The sequence below is a fragment of the Mauremys reevesii genome, linkage group 12 (assembly GCF_016161935.1).
Source record: "Mauremys reevesii isolate NIE-2019 linkage group 12, ASM1616193v1, whole genome shotgun sequence".
Lineage (NCBI taxonomy): Eukaryota > Metazoa > Chordata > Testudines > Geoemydidae > Mauremys > Mauremys reevesii.
This window is the reverse complement of record NC_052634.1, coordinates 20,716,588-20,730,508: the sequence shown is the minus strand read 5'-3', so window position 1 is coordinate 20,730,508 and position 13,921 is coordinate 20,716,588. Positions and strand designations below refer to the sequence as shown.

The 13,921-nt window shown below is 49.8% G+C and overlaps 2 non-coding genes across 2 annotated transcripts; both read right to left on the bottom strand.

Moving 5' to 3' along the window:
* Positions 1–256: 256 nt before the first annotated feature.
* TRNAK-CUU lies at positions 257–329 on the bottom strand. The gene has a single exon. It is a non-coding gene; the product is annotated as a tRNA-Lys (tRNA).
* Positions 330–4,211: 3,882 nt separating this feature from the next.
* TRNAS-UGA lies at positions 4,212–4,293 on the bottom strand. Its single transcript has one exon. It is a non-coding gene; the product is annotated as a tRNA-Ser (tRNA).
* Positions 4,294–13,921: the final 9,628 nt, after the last annotated feature.

Here is a 13,921-nt window from a genome sequence, read left to right as displayed (position 1 = left end):
TTCTCTGTCTCTCTTCCCCTCATCTCTGCTGCTCCCCCTCTGGGCTTTCTCAGCACCTGGCCCCACAGCACTTCCTGCCAGCCAGAGACTGTGTGTTCCAGGCCTGCTCCTGTGCATGTGGCCTCTCTCCTGATTCCTGAGGGAAGGAACCTTTCCAGGCAATGGCCACGGCTTCTGGGAATCCGCACATGTTGCTGGTGGGGCAGCACCAGGAATCATTTGGCTCCTGGCACACAAGGTAACTTAAAAACCTCAGCACCCAGACAAGGGCTTGAACCTTGGACCCTCAGATTAAGAGCCTGATACTCTACCAACTGAGCTACCTGGGCTTGTTGAGACCATCTTCACCGTTCAGCACAAGAGCGAGCAGGCAGGCAAAAGAGAGGCAAAAAAACTCCCCAGAACCCCTCCTCTTTTTCTGCACAGCCACTGCCTGTCAGCAGGATTCCTCCTCCTCCTCAGGGAGACTAAATCTCTGTGCCTAGACAGCCGGTCCATCCGCTGCACCTCAATCCCCCATGCCCGAGCCTCCCTGCCAAAGTCCTGCACCTGGCTCCATACAATTAAGTCTCACTTGTCGCTGGGAACTTAACTTCTTGTGCCCAGAGCGTCTCGGCCCCCTCAGCAGATGACCTGAGAAACACAGTGTCCGGCTTTCCCAAAGAAGTGTTTAGACCCCCTCATCATGTGGCCTAAAGGATAAGGCATCTCCCTGTGGATCAGATGATTCAGGATTTGAGTCCCCTCATGGTTGTGCTCACTTTGTGCTGCAAGTCCTGCTTTCTTCACAGCTGGAACCTCTTCTTGGTCACTCAGGCCAATGCTCTGGCTTCAGCTAGAGCCCAGGGAAGGAGTTGGGGGTTGGGTGTCACAAAGGCTGGGCCTTTGAGCCCCAGGTGCTTCCAGTCTCGCCTTTGCCATTCCTGACTTGCCAAAGAAAATGGGTGGCTCCACTGCCAAAGTGAGCACCTGGAGTGGGAACGGTAAGAGGCCCCACCAGGGGGGCTGGCCCTGCTTTCCTACCCTCTTCTGATGTTGGCCACAGAGCATCAGCAGCCGCCCTGCATGCTGGTCTGATGGTGGCCTTCAGTGGGGTTCAGCACAGCAGGGAGCAGGCTGGCCCTGTGGCTGTCTGCTGGCCACACACAGGCATGGTCCTCTCCTCCTCTTGCCCTGACCTCCGCTGCTTTTAAGCCTTCCCTTGGAGCTGTCAGCACCAGCCCCCTCTGCTCTAGGTGCCCAGAGGAGGAGAGGTGCTGGGCTCCTGCCTGCCCAGCCCTGCTTCCTTCAAGCACAGTGGCAAGTGCCAGACTTGTGGGCATCAGGTGAAGCCATGAGAATCCCAACCCTCAGGTGTCAGTTCTAGAGCCCTGACCCATCCAGCAGGAGGGGAAAAAATGGCTCTTGCACAGCTGGAGACTCCTCCTCCTCCCTCCTGTGCCTCAGTGTCACTAAATCTCCACACCTAGACAGCCGGTCCGTCCGCTGCACCCCAATCCCCCAGGCCTGAGCCTCCCTGTCAAAACCCTGCACTTGGCTCCATAGAATTAAGTCTCACGTGTCGCTGGGAACTTGACTTCTTGTGCCCAGAGAGTCTCAGCCCCCCTCAGCAGATGACCTGAGAAACACAATGTCTCCTTTTCCAAAGAAGTGCTTGGAGTAGCTTTTGCTTATGTTAATATGTGGCCTAATGGATAAGGCATCTGAGTGTGGATCAGAAAACTGAGGATTTGAGTCCCTTGGTGGTTGTTTTTCTGCAGTTTTACTGTTGTGCTGAAAGTCCTGCTCCTTGCAGGGCTGGAACCTCTTCTTGGCCGCTCAGGCCAATGCTCTGGCTTCAGCTAGAGCCCCGGGAAGGAGTTGGGGGGTGGGTGTCACAAAGGCTGCGGCATGAGCCCCAGGTGCTTCCAGTCTCGCCTTTGCCCTTCCTGACTTGCCAAAGAAAATGGGCAGCTGCCCAGGCTAGCATGTGCGCCTGTCCCTGTGCTGGAGGGTACTTGCTACATAGCGTCTTCGGAGCCTGGGTGTTTCTCTGCTTCTAGCCAGCTGGGAAAAAGCCTCTTGGGGTAAAATCTCCTGCCCCACTGCCAAAGTGAGCACCTGGAGTGGGAACGGTAAGAGGCCCCACCAGGGGGGCTGGCCCTGCTTTCCTACCATCTTGTGATGTTGGCCACAGAGCATCAGCAGCTGCCCCACATGCTGGTGGCCTTCAGTGGGTGTTTGGCATGGCAGGGAGCAGCCTGGCTGGGTGTTTTTGTGCCTGTCTGAAGGCCACACATAGGCATGGTCCTGCCCTCCTCTAGCCCTGACCTCAGTTGCTCTGTGGCTTTGAAGCCTTCCCTTGAAGCTGTCAGCACCAGCCGCCTCTGCTCTAGGTGCCCAGAGGAGGAGAGTATCAGAGGGGTAGCCGTGTTAGTCTGGATCTGTAAAAGCAACAAAGAATCCTGTGGCACCTTATAGACTAACAGACGTTCTGCAGCATGAGCTTTCGTGGGTGAATACCCACTTCTTCTGACTTGCATCTGAAGAAGTGGGTATTCACCCACGAAAGCTCATGCTGCAGAATGTCTGTTAGTCTATAAGGTGCCACAGGATTCTTTGTTGCTTTTACAGAGGAGGAGAGGTGTTGCTGGGTCACTTTTACAGACGCCCCTTCCCTGGTACTGCCCTTGCTCAGCTGCGCAGAGGAGCTTCCATCCCCAATCCCTGCCTGTCACTGCCCAGCAGCCCTCTGGCACCATTCCTGAGGGTCACCCTGCCTGGCTCTCTCCCTGCCATGTTGGGAAAGACAGCTCCCATCTCTCCTTGTTAAAGGTCAAGTGGGCCAACTAGGGGCAGAAGCCCATTCTATGTTTTCCTACTGCAGAGCCAAAGCTCAGAGACTCACCTTGGGTGCAGGCAGTGCTGTGCTCCCAGAGGGCAAGCCACCGCTGCACAGAGAGGGATGACAGGGCCTGCCAAAGCCTGGGATTGAACCAGGGACCTTTAGAGCTTCAGTCTAACCCTCTCCCAACTGAGCTACTTCGGCAGCTGCATAGAAATATTTTGGCCTGTTGCTTCTCTGTCTGGGATGTTTTTGTCAGCCGTTGCACACAAAAAGGACAGGAAAACGAACGGCTGCTCCACACCCCCACCAGAGGAACCTGACGCCCTTAGCTGTGGGGAGTAAGAAGTGGCTGTTGGCTGACAGGGCCTGTCCCCGAGGAGCTGGAACAGCAGCTGCCACCTCCCCCTGGGCTCCAGGCTGTGGGAAATGCTCATTGCCTGGCTGCATGGGCGGCTGCTGCTCCGTGCTCTGGAGAGCGTCTGTATTGCTCTGTCGACCCCCCGTCTTCACTGAGCCAGTCTGGTAAGGTCCCAAGTGCCCCCTCCGGCCTGGCAGCTGAGAGTCTGTGCAGACATCGGCCCCCCTGCCAGCCCCACAGGCAGCAGCAGCACCAGCCCCCCAGCACCACTCAATGCACTTCCTGTGGGGAAATGGCTCCTTGGTGTCCAGCTGCTAGAGTGAGAGCCAGGAGAGAGCAGTGTCTGGCTCACCGTGGGGGAGAGAAGAGACCTAGTGGGTGAGGATCTTCCTCAGTCTCCCCCCCTCCCCTCGCAAGGCTGGTCAGTTGTATTGTCACTGTGATAGTCGGTGCTTCCCTTCAGGGCCGGCCCTAGAGGGATCCGGGGTCTGGGACAAATCCCCCCTTTCCTCCCCAGGCCCTTCCCCCAAGCCCCCACCCCTGTCCCATCTCTTCCAATCCTCTCCCACCCCCACCTCTTCCCGTCCCTGCCCAGTGCCTCCTGCACCCCACTGAACAGCTGATCACTGGCAAGTGGGAAGTGCTGAAGGGGAAGAGGAGGAGCTTGTCGGCAAGGCCTGTAGTGGGGGGGAGGAGGGGAGCTGGCTGCCAGTGGGCGCTGAGCACCTATTTTTCCTCTGTTGGTTCTGCAGCCCCATAGCGTCACTGACTCAGCTCCTTTCACACTCTAGAGAGAGGAGCAGAACCAGGGCTATGGCTGATCTATGGGGCACCAGGTGAGTGGCAGAGGCTTCAGGTGCTGAGAGTTTGCCTGACCCCTCAGGGACACAGTGTGAGGTGGTGTCCCAGGGATCTCTATGAAAGGAGCAGAACAGGATTTACTTGGGGTGGGGAGAGAATTGAGAGTGTCTCAGGGGGTTGTACAGAGGTATTCCCCGGGTGAGAGACTGGCTAAAACACAGGCCTTGCTGTGAGCAGGATTCAAACCTGCACAGGGGAACCCTATTGGATTTCAACTCCAATGCCTTAACCACTCAGCCATCACAGCTGTGAGCACAAAATTGCCCCAATGCCAGAGAAACTGTAAAAGAATCACCATGCCCAGGTGTGAAATCATCTGAACTACAGGATTCCCACCGCAAACCTGGCTCCCAAAGCACAGGGGGGATTTGGGGTTTGTTCTCTTTGCTTAGCCATGTGCAGTAGCTCATGCTCCAATACGTCTGTTAGTCTATAAGGTGCCACAGGACTCTTTGCTGCTTTTACAGATCCAGATTAACACGGCCCCTCTGATACTCCTAGTGACACTCTCCAATGTTATGGAATATTGGGTGGGCTATAAAGGCACCATTCCTCCTGCTTTCACCCTTCGAGACAACACGGCTACATGGCATGTGGCCAATGCTCGCCTTCCAGTCAACTGCTAGAGAAGACAACACAGGTAGGGATGGCAGCAGGGCAGACTAGAGCAGAAGTATCAGTGTCAGGATGCTACATTGTTAGTGCAGTAAATGAAGCTGCAAAATAAATGATGTTTAAATGACCTCACTCTATTTTTTACAATCCTGTATTAAGAGGCAATAGATACAGATGGACACCAGGCAGGGTCGTTTGGAGGATGAAGCCTTTATGCTTCCATCCCCCACCACTGTCAAGTTTTAGCCAATTAGGACAAGTCAGCAAATAAGAACAACCTCAGGTCTCAGTAACTGCTGCAGATAGCAAAGTCCTACAGGGAGCAGTTTCTGGCGCTACACCTGTGCGGCTCTGCTCCCCGGCTCTTCTCGGGCTCCTGCTCTCTCCTTAGCTCTGCCCCACTCTGGCCCAGGCAGTTCCAGCTCCCACGGAGGATGGGACCCCCTGGCCTGGTGACTCCCTCATTACACTGCCTGGCCTGTCAGTGCGGCTACCTTGGAGCTTTGTCCTCTCCCCATTGCCCCTGAGGACTGTCAGTCTCAGGGGCCTGATTTCCCATTGGTCCTTCCCCCTTCTATTGGTGCTGGGAACTAGCCAACCAACCCCCCCCACACACACACACACAGTAAGTTTTAGTAAAGGGCCAAGAGCCCCCTTACACAAACCAGCCCCGTGAGGGTCACTGATGTGCAGAGAAGGCAGCATGAGCTGGTCCCATGGTGTAACGGGCAGCACTCAGGACTCTGAATCTTGCAATCTGAGTTCAAATCTCAGTGGGACCTTGTGTTGGCTTGTGGTAAAGCCTTGGAGCTCACAGAGCTCAACTTCCCTGTCTCCTGGTGTGCAAGAGCCAGTCTCCCCTCTCCTGCTGGGTGACTCACACCTCCAAGAGCCAGGTCTTTGGCTGGGGTGGCCACAATGGGTTGGGGCTCTAGAACTTACTAACCTGATGGTTGGGATTCTTGCTGCTTCACCTGATGCCCACAAGTTTGGCCCTGGTGCTTCCTGCCACACTTTTCCTGGGGCCCACATGGCGCTTGAAGAAAGGAGGGTCAGGGCTGGGATTAATAGTTAGGGCTTGGCAGGAGGGAAGAAGATTCCCAGGCTGGAGTCTCACACACCTTCCCTCCTCCTCTGGGCACCTAGAGCAGAGGCGGCCCAGCTCTGTCTGCTGGACACCTCGGCAGAGTAGGTGAGTTGATGTAAATACACTGTAAATACAGTGGAAGTTAGCTAATGTAACGCCAATATTTAAAAAGGGCTCTAGGGGTGATCCCGGCAATTACAGACCGGTAAGTCTAACGTCGGTACCGGGCAAATTAGTTGAAACAATAGTAAAGAATAAAATTGTCAGACACATAGAAAAACATAAACTCTTGAGCAATAGTCAACATGGTTTCTGTAAAGGGAAATCGTGTCTTACTAATCTATTAGAGTTCTTTGAAGGGGTCATCAAACATGTGGACAAGGGGGATCCGGTGGACATAGTGTACTTAGATTTCCAGAAAGCCTTTGACAAGGTCCCTCACCAAAGGCTCTTACGTAAATTAAGCTGTCATGGGATAAAAGGAAAGGTCCTTTCATGGATCGAGAACTGGTTAAAGGACAGGGAACAAAGGGTAGGAATTAATGGTAAATTCTCAGAATGGAGAGGGGTAACTAGCGGTGTTCCCCAAGGGTCAGTCCTAGGACCAATCCTATTCAATTTATTCATAAATGATCTGGAGAAAGGGGTAAACAGTGAGGTGGCAAAGTTTGCAGATGATACTAAACTGCTCAAGATAGTTAAGACCAAAGCAGATTGTGAAGAACTTCAAAAAGATCTCACAAAACTAAGTGATTGGGCAACAAAATGGCAAATGAAATTTAATGTGGATAAATGTAAAGTAATGCACATTGGAAAAAATAACCCCAACTATACATACAACATGATGGGGGCTAATTTAGCTACAACGATTCAGGAAAAAGATCTTGGAGTTATTGTGGATAGTTCTCTAAAGATGTCCACACAGTGTGCAGAGGCGGTCAAAAAAGCAAACAGGATGTTAGGAATCATTAAAAAGGGGATAGAGAATAAGACTGAGAATATATTATTGCCCTTATATAAATCCATGGTACGCCCACATCTCGAATACTGTGTACAGATATGGTCTCCTCACCTCAAAAAAGATATTCTAGCACTAGAAAAGGTTCAGAAAAGAGCAACTAAAATGATTAGGGGTTTAGAGAGGGTCCCATATGAGGAAAGATTAAAGAGGCTAGGACTCTTCAGTTTGGAAAAGAGAAGACTAAGGGGGGACATGATAGAGGTATATAAAATCATGAGTGATGTTGAGAAAGTGGATAAGGAGAAGTTATTTACTTATTCCCATAATACAAGAACTAGGGGTCACCAAATGAAATTAATAGGCAGCAGGTTTAAAACAAATAAAAGGAAGTTCTTCTTCACACAGCGCACAGTCAACTTGTGGAACTCCTTACCTGAGGAGGTTGTGAAGGCTAGGACTATAACAATGTTTAAAAGGGGACTGGATAAATTCATGGTGGCTAAGTCCATAAATGGCTATTAGCCAGGATGGGTAAGAATGGTGTCCCTAGCCTCTGTTCGTCAGAGGATGGAGATGGATGGCAGGAGAGAGATCACTTGATCATTGCCTGTTAGGTTCACTCCCTCAGGGGCACCTGGCATTGGCCACTGTCGGTAGACAGATACTGGGCTAGATGGACCTTTGGGCTGACCCGGTACGGCCTTTCTTATGTTCTTATGTTATGTTCTTAGTCTGGTCCCAAAGCCTCCCCCAACCCTGGCTCGTCACTAGCTGTCAGGGCAGAGCTCATTCACACCTTGCCTCCAAATCATCATTTGAAATTCTGAGGTTGGCCAACATTGCCGAAGCCAATGCACCAACATTGTCAGCAAACACAACAGCTGGGTGAGGAAACCCGACTTTGTCCAGACTTTTCAAACCTATTTTACTTTCTCAGGTACAAGTATTTTTCATACATTGGAGCTGCTTTTAAACTGTGTGTTAACGTTTCAATTTCCATTCAGATTTGCAGCCAGTGACAACATTGGCAGCGCTGCATGTAACTACCTGACCACTGGGGGGTGTTGGGGAAATTCGGGGGAGGGGGTGCACAGCCCCCTGGCTGGGGGGCGTATAGGAAATGCCGGTTTCACTGAATTGAGTCTCCTACTGCAGCACCTCAGTAGGTCACATCAGAGAGGAGCTGCAGTGTCTAGGCAGTGGGATGCCCGTGCTGAGAGGTGCTGCCTGTGGGAGGGGAAATAGAAAAGCCCCTCTGCTCCCCGCACCCTGTTTTTGCAAACACTGGAGTCTCAGCCCCCGGGGTAACTGTTACCCCTCTGCCCCTGCCTGTGCCGGGGTTTAACCCTCTGGCAGCGCCTCCCCCTGGGCTTAACCCGGCTCCTTCCCCTCTCCCTGACTTTGCCCTTCAGCCCCTCTCCTAACTCTGCCTCCAGCTGCTTGACCCCCCCCGACCTGTCAATTTCCACCCCCTGCTCAGACCCTGGCCACCCCCCTCCTCTGATTTGCCCCCTTTTGCCCCTCTTTAATCCCTGTAAAAAGTAGGGGGGGGCTGGGTCCCATTCTCTGGGGGGGGGGAGGCTGGGCGCCTGGCCCCTGCCTGCCCAATGCTCAAAGCACCCCACGATCTTGCGGATGTTTGCCGAGTGCTGCAGGGTCACCTGCAGGGAGAGAGAGACGCGGTTAGGAGGTGATGCAGCCAAGGATGCCTCACCCAACACTGAGATGCAGCCACCTCTGGGGTGAGTTGCACAAGTCAGCAAATGAATCTGGAACAGGAAATGCACTGAAAGGACCAAGGCAGCTGCAGGAGGTGGAGAAAACCAGAAAAAGCAGGAGCCCTGGATCCCAGCCCTTCCCCTCCCTCACTCTACCCACTAACCCCCCTCCCATCCCAGATTTGGGGGGAGAACCCAGAAGTCCTGGTCCCCAGCCTTGTCCACCCCCATATTCCACCCAACAGCTGCCCCCGCAATTGCAGGGCAGCACCATGGGGCACACTAGGGCCTGCCTGTTTGCACAGGACGGGCAACACCAGTGCAGTGCCTCAGGGGAGAGCTGATGCTAAGGGAGAAGCAGGCAGCAGACACCCCCACAACAGAGAAAGAAGTGCTAGGGGGCCCCGTGCTGCAAGGAGTGAGGAGGGTTGTCAGGGAATGGGAGGATCTCCCCTCACAGTGGGTGCATCTGTCTCCCCCACAATTCCTCCCCAGCCCTACCCTGGCCCAGGCTAATCCCGGCCCAGCTACCAGGGTTAAATTTGGCCTGGATTCCCCAGCTGCTGGGGGAGGGGCATGGGGCTGGGGAGCATGAGCCTCTACTCCCCCTTCCCCCGACACAGCTGCATGGGAACTGACCAAAGGAGCCTGCAGCACTGCTGCCTAGAGGAAACTGAGGCACCAGCCAGTGACAGACACATCATGGCTCTCCTCAGCCTCATCCTCTTTTCCATATACAACCCGGGGTATGTGAGGAGGGTAAACTCAGGGCAGTTGCATAGTTAACCTGTGGAACTCCTTGCCACAGGATGTTGTGAAGGCCAAGAGTATAACAGGGTTCAAAAAAAAAGAACTGGCTAAATTAATAGAGGACAGGTCCATCAAGGGCTATTAGCCAGGGTGGGCAGAGATGGTGCCTGTAGCCTCTGTTTGCCAGAAGCTTGGAATGGGCGACAGGGGATGGATCACTTGCTGATTCCCGGGTCTGGTCATTCCCCTGGGGCCCCTGGCACTGGCCGCTGGCAGAAGACAGGAGGATACTGGGCTAGATGGACTTTGCGTCTGAACCAGTCTGGCTGTTCTTATGTCTCCCTTGGCGCAGCAGTGACACCCAGTGGCCAATCAGGGTATCACACAGAGCATGTTTCCCTTGGAGCAGCAGTGACACCTCGTGGTGATTCAGGGTAATGCACAGAAGGTGTTTCCCTTGATACAGCAGTGACACCCAGTGGCCAGGTGGCGTAATGCACAGCGTGTGTCTGCCTTCTAGGAGCAGTGACTCCCACGGACCAGTCACGGTAATGCACAGAGTGTGTTTCCCACCAATTGGGTAATGCACAGAGCATGTTTCCCATGGAGCAGCAGTGACACCCAGTGACCAGCAGGTGGCATCAGACTCTTCTCGGTTGGGTGGGGTCTGAGGGGGGCTAGAGAAAAAAATTGGGGGGCTGTGCCCGCCCACCACCTGCCCCACCCTTCACGGGGGCCATGCCTCCCATGCCTCTGCTCCTTCCCAGTTAAAGGCCAAGCTCATCGCCTCTCCCCCCAGCCAGGGGTTAGAGCAATAAAACCTTTATTAAAATAAAGTAGTAAACAGGGTTTACTTTAAATAATCTAAATCTGTCCAAATTTTAGTATTAAATTCAAAGTTCTTAAAGATCCCATCAATAACCAAAACCAACATGAAAAATTGAAACCAAAAACAATGCTTAATTTAAAACCCAAACATTAAGAAAAACTTTGTTTTTAAAAATAAAAACAAACAAATGCCTTAAATTAATAATTTCAACATTTTATCAAAAAGGTGTGCTACAGCAGGATGATAAAATAACATAAAATAAATAAGCCTGACCACTAAAACCTCCTATAAAGGAATCAAATCCTTGAATACTGGCCAAATCTGTATAAAATATGGAGAACTATGTCAAAACTGGTGTTGCAGGTCAGCCATTCGAATCCAGCAAATGTCAATTAAAGCTCCAGTCCAACTAAAAAAAAAAAACAACCCAATAAACCAAAATGGTCACAGCCTGAAACAAACCTACACAGAAGCAAAATTAAACCTGTGCCAACATTGGAACAAACGATGTAAATTTCTAATTCTAACTTCTTCTTTCTCCCAGGAGGAAAGTGTTTTGCACCCCAGTAACCAGGCTGTCACTGCAGCTTTCCTTTCACTAAATAAGATTTTTACCAAATGTAAATTGCCCTCAGATTTCTCTAAGAGATATTGAAATTGTATCTTTGCACTAATATCCCAAGTGTGCAAGTCCATCCCCTCAGAACAGCCCCACACTCTGAGCCCAGGGGAGACTCCCAACTGGTTTGTGCATTTATAACCCTGGGGCCTGAAGCTGATGAGAGAAAGGGAAGTGTGTGATCTTGGAGCTTTCCGATACCACCTGCTGGGAGCAGAGGGAATTGACTGAGTGACGTCCTGGCTAATTTTCACCTTGTTCTCTGCCAGCAGGCTCCACTGGAGAGCTCGGGAGTGACTTGACCATGGCAGCACCCTATTTACATATTAAAAGCCGGCATTTGGGGGCCATTGGGGTGAAATGTGAGTACTTTTGGGGTTGGGACCCACATGAGATGGGATGTGGACAAACTGGAGAGAGTCCAGCAGAGGGCAATAAAAATGATTAGGGGGCTGGGGCACATGACTTACGAGGACCTACAGGCCATATCCTGTATGTTAAGCTAAGGCAAAGTGAACATATCTGTATTGTGACCTTTTACTCAGAAAGGAAAATTGACCTTTATCTTGTTACTTAAATAGATAAGTACTGTGAAAGTAGAATGAATTATTGTAAAAATAAGAATGGATTAAAGAAATGTTGTATGTACCTTTAAGCAGAAATAAGAAATGTTGAAATACAGGTGCCAGGAAAAGAAACATTAGGCATAAACAATGGTGCTAATGGCAAAACATTAACAGAAGATGGGTAATAGTTAAGTAAGGAAATAAGATATGCATGCCTAGCCCAGGTAAACTTATCTGATTCTGCCTCCTTTGTTATCTTGTTAAGTTCTCACCCTTTTATCTGTATAAATAAGATAGTTTGTGTCTTGCATGGTGCTCACATTATCTGGGTGTTATTAGCAGAGCACTGTGCTAATAAAACAGAGTGGTCTGACAAACTGTGAGTCCTGAGTCTAACTTTGACAATTTGGAGGTTCCACCGAGATGGCAACCGTCTTCACTAGGGCTGTGTGATTCCTGACTGTTTTTGTAGGACGACCGTGGCAGCCGGCACCTGGGCATTTGGCCCGAGCGGTCCTCCACCAGAACAGAAAGGTGCACGACCACAGTGAAGTCTACGCCATTGAACCTGTTGGTTCCCACTCTGTTCTGGTAGGGATCCCGGGATCTGACATCAGGAATCTGGTCAGGTAATTATTTCTGTGTTTTGTCCGGACTGAGGACTGTTCTGTCTCTGTGTCTATCCGTCTTCCTGTGGAGTGTTTGAGTCTGGGTGCCATCTCCGTCCGGGGATCGGCCAACCAAGGGGTTCCTGTCCCTGCGGTCTGAGTGAGTGGAATCTGCACAATTGCAGCCGCACCACACTTTGGGTAAATCCCTGGGTGTGAAAGCAAGGGCAATTGAGGCAGTAGCCTGTGGGCTCCTTTTGTGTGTTGCACTGGGCATTGCTCTCACGAACCCGAATCTCCTTCTTGTGCGATTGGTGTGTGAAGTCCTCCTGTATGGGTAACCAGACGTCTAAGTCAGGACAGTTCCCTAAACGAATGCTGGCTCATTTTATATATTTAGGATGGGTCCAGACTCCTGTAAGAAGGGTCCGGACTCCTGTAAATTTCTGGAAAAATGGTCTAGGCTAACTCAGGGGGATCCCAAAACTCAGTGGCCACTGTTAAAATCTTGGAACAAGACCGAGTGGACGTCTTAAAGGACAAACTTGGCCAACCTAAAACTAAATTGGCTAAAGAAGAGGTTAATTGTTTCATTCAGTGGTGGGAAGAGGCAAATCGTAGCTGGACAAAATCAAAAACTCGCCTCTCTCAAATATTCAAATAATAAGTTGAAAGCTTTATTAAAAGCCTCCTCTCCCACCACCAGACCGAGCGCTCCCCTTTACCCCGTTCTCAAAAACCCACCCTGGATCGATCCAACCCCCTTAATACTCCCATCTCATTGTAAAAAGGACAAAAAGCTCCTTGTTCTGTTCCCCTTTGTTGTCTGCCTCAAAAACTGATTCTTTAGTGTTCCACTAGCAATTCAGCAAGGGTGGGGGGGCTCCTCAACTAGCCCCCACCCTTCCTGGTCCCTTTCCTTGAACATTTATTTCAAAATTGTGAAGTGACCACAATATCACTCACAAACGGTTCATTGGGAAAAAAAAGCAGGATCAGGCCCAGACAAGCAGGCAAGCAACAGATAAAGAAACTGAAAAACAGGTTGGAAGCCCTAAGGGCCTAATGTCAGGAGTAAGAAAAGCAGTAAGTGCAGGCATGAACCCCTGGAACAATACCTAAAATGGTGAAATCTGAGGTGATAAAGGTGTTATTTTGGGAGATAAACAAGTGATTTATGGAAAGAGAGTGAAAAGTTAACTCTACAAAGGCTGGAGATAATTAAGCAGTTAAACTTTGTGAAAATGTTAAAAAGGACCATGTTAAAGAGAGAATTCTTGGTTTCTTTGCAGCCATTCTGAAGGGAAAATGGGCCCTTTTCCAAAAGAATGCCTGTAAATAATCCAAATATATATAGAGCTATGTAAAAACAAAGCAGTGCAAAGGAATAGAAAATGTGTATGTATCTATTTGTCTGTCAAAATATGTAAAGTTCTAAGAAGCTAAACCAGCACATCTGGTTTGTAAAACTCCTGTTTTGTAGGTGTAAGATAAATTGGTTTTGTTTTTGTTTTTAATGCCACTAAAAATTCATTTGACTCTTAATTCAAAGTTGCAAAACTGACAGACCTTTTTGCAAGACACAGGTAATTAGTGTTGTTTGGCTTTGGGATTTAGCATTTAACCCTTAAGGGGTAACTTGATTCTTTATAAAATTTAAAATGTTTTTTAAATAAAAACCAAGTCATGGCTGCAATAGGGCAGTCAAAATCAGGAGAATAGGGAAAGATTCTGGAGTCTTTTTGTTTGGTTGGTTGTTGTTGTTTTTTTTGTAACAATAGGAGATAAGAGCTGTAGTAAAAGAATAAAAAAAAAATTTAACAGTGCCCCTCTGAAGCAACAGCAGAGGTAAGGTGCACAAAACAAAAAGAAGCAATGTTAAAAATACTGAGCCTTAAAATGGCTCTGTGTAATCAGACTGTCACTTTTGATAAGGGTACATAAAAAACTCTGTAAGAAAAAAAAGAAACAGTTACATCATATGTAACAATTGATATGGCTAATGTTTAAAAAAAAGTTGTAGTATAGAAGGAATGTGCTTTTTCCCTAGGACATGTGCAGTGTATATTGTAAAAAGGAGTAAAAGAAATACAAATGAAATATGCTACTGAATTAAAATCCT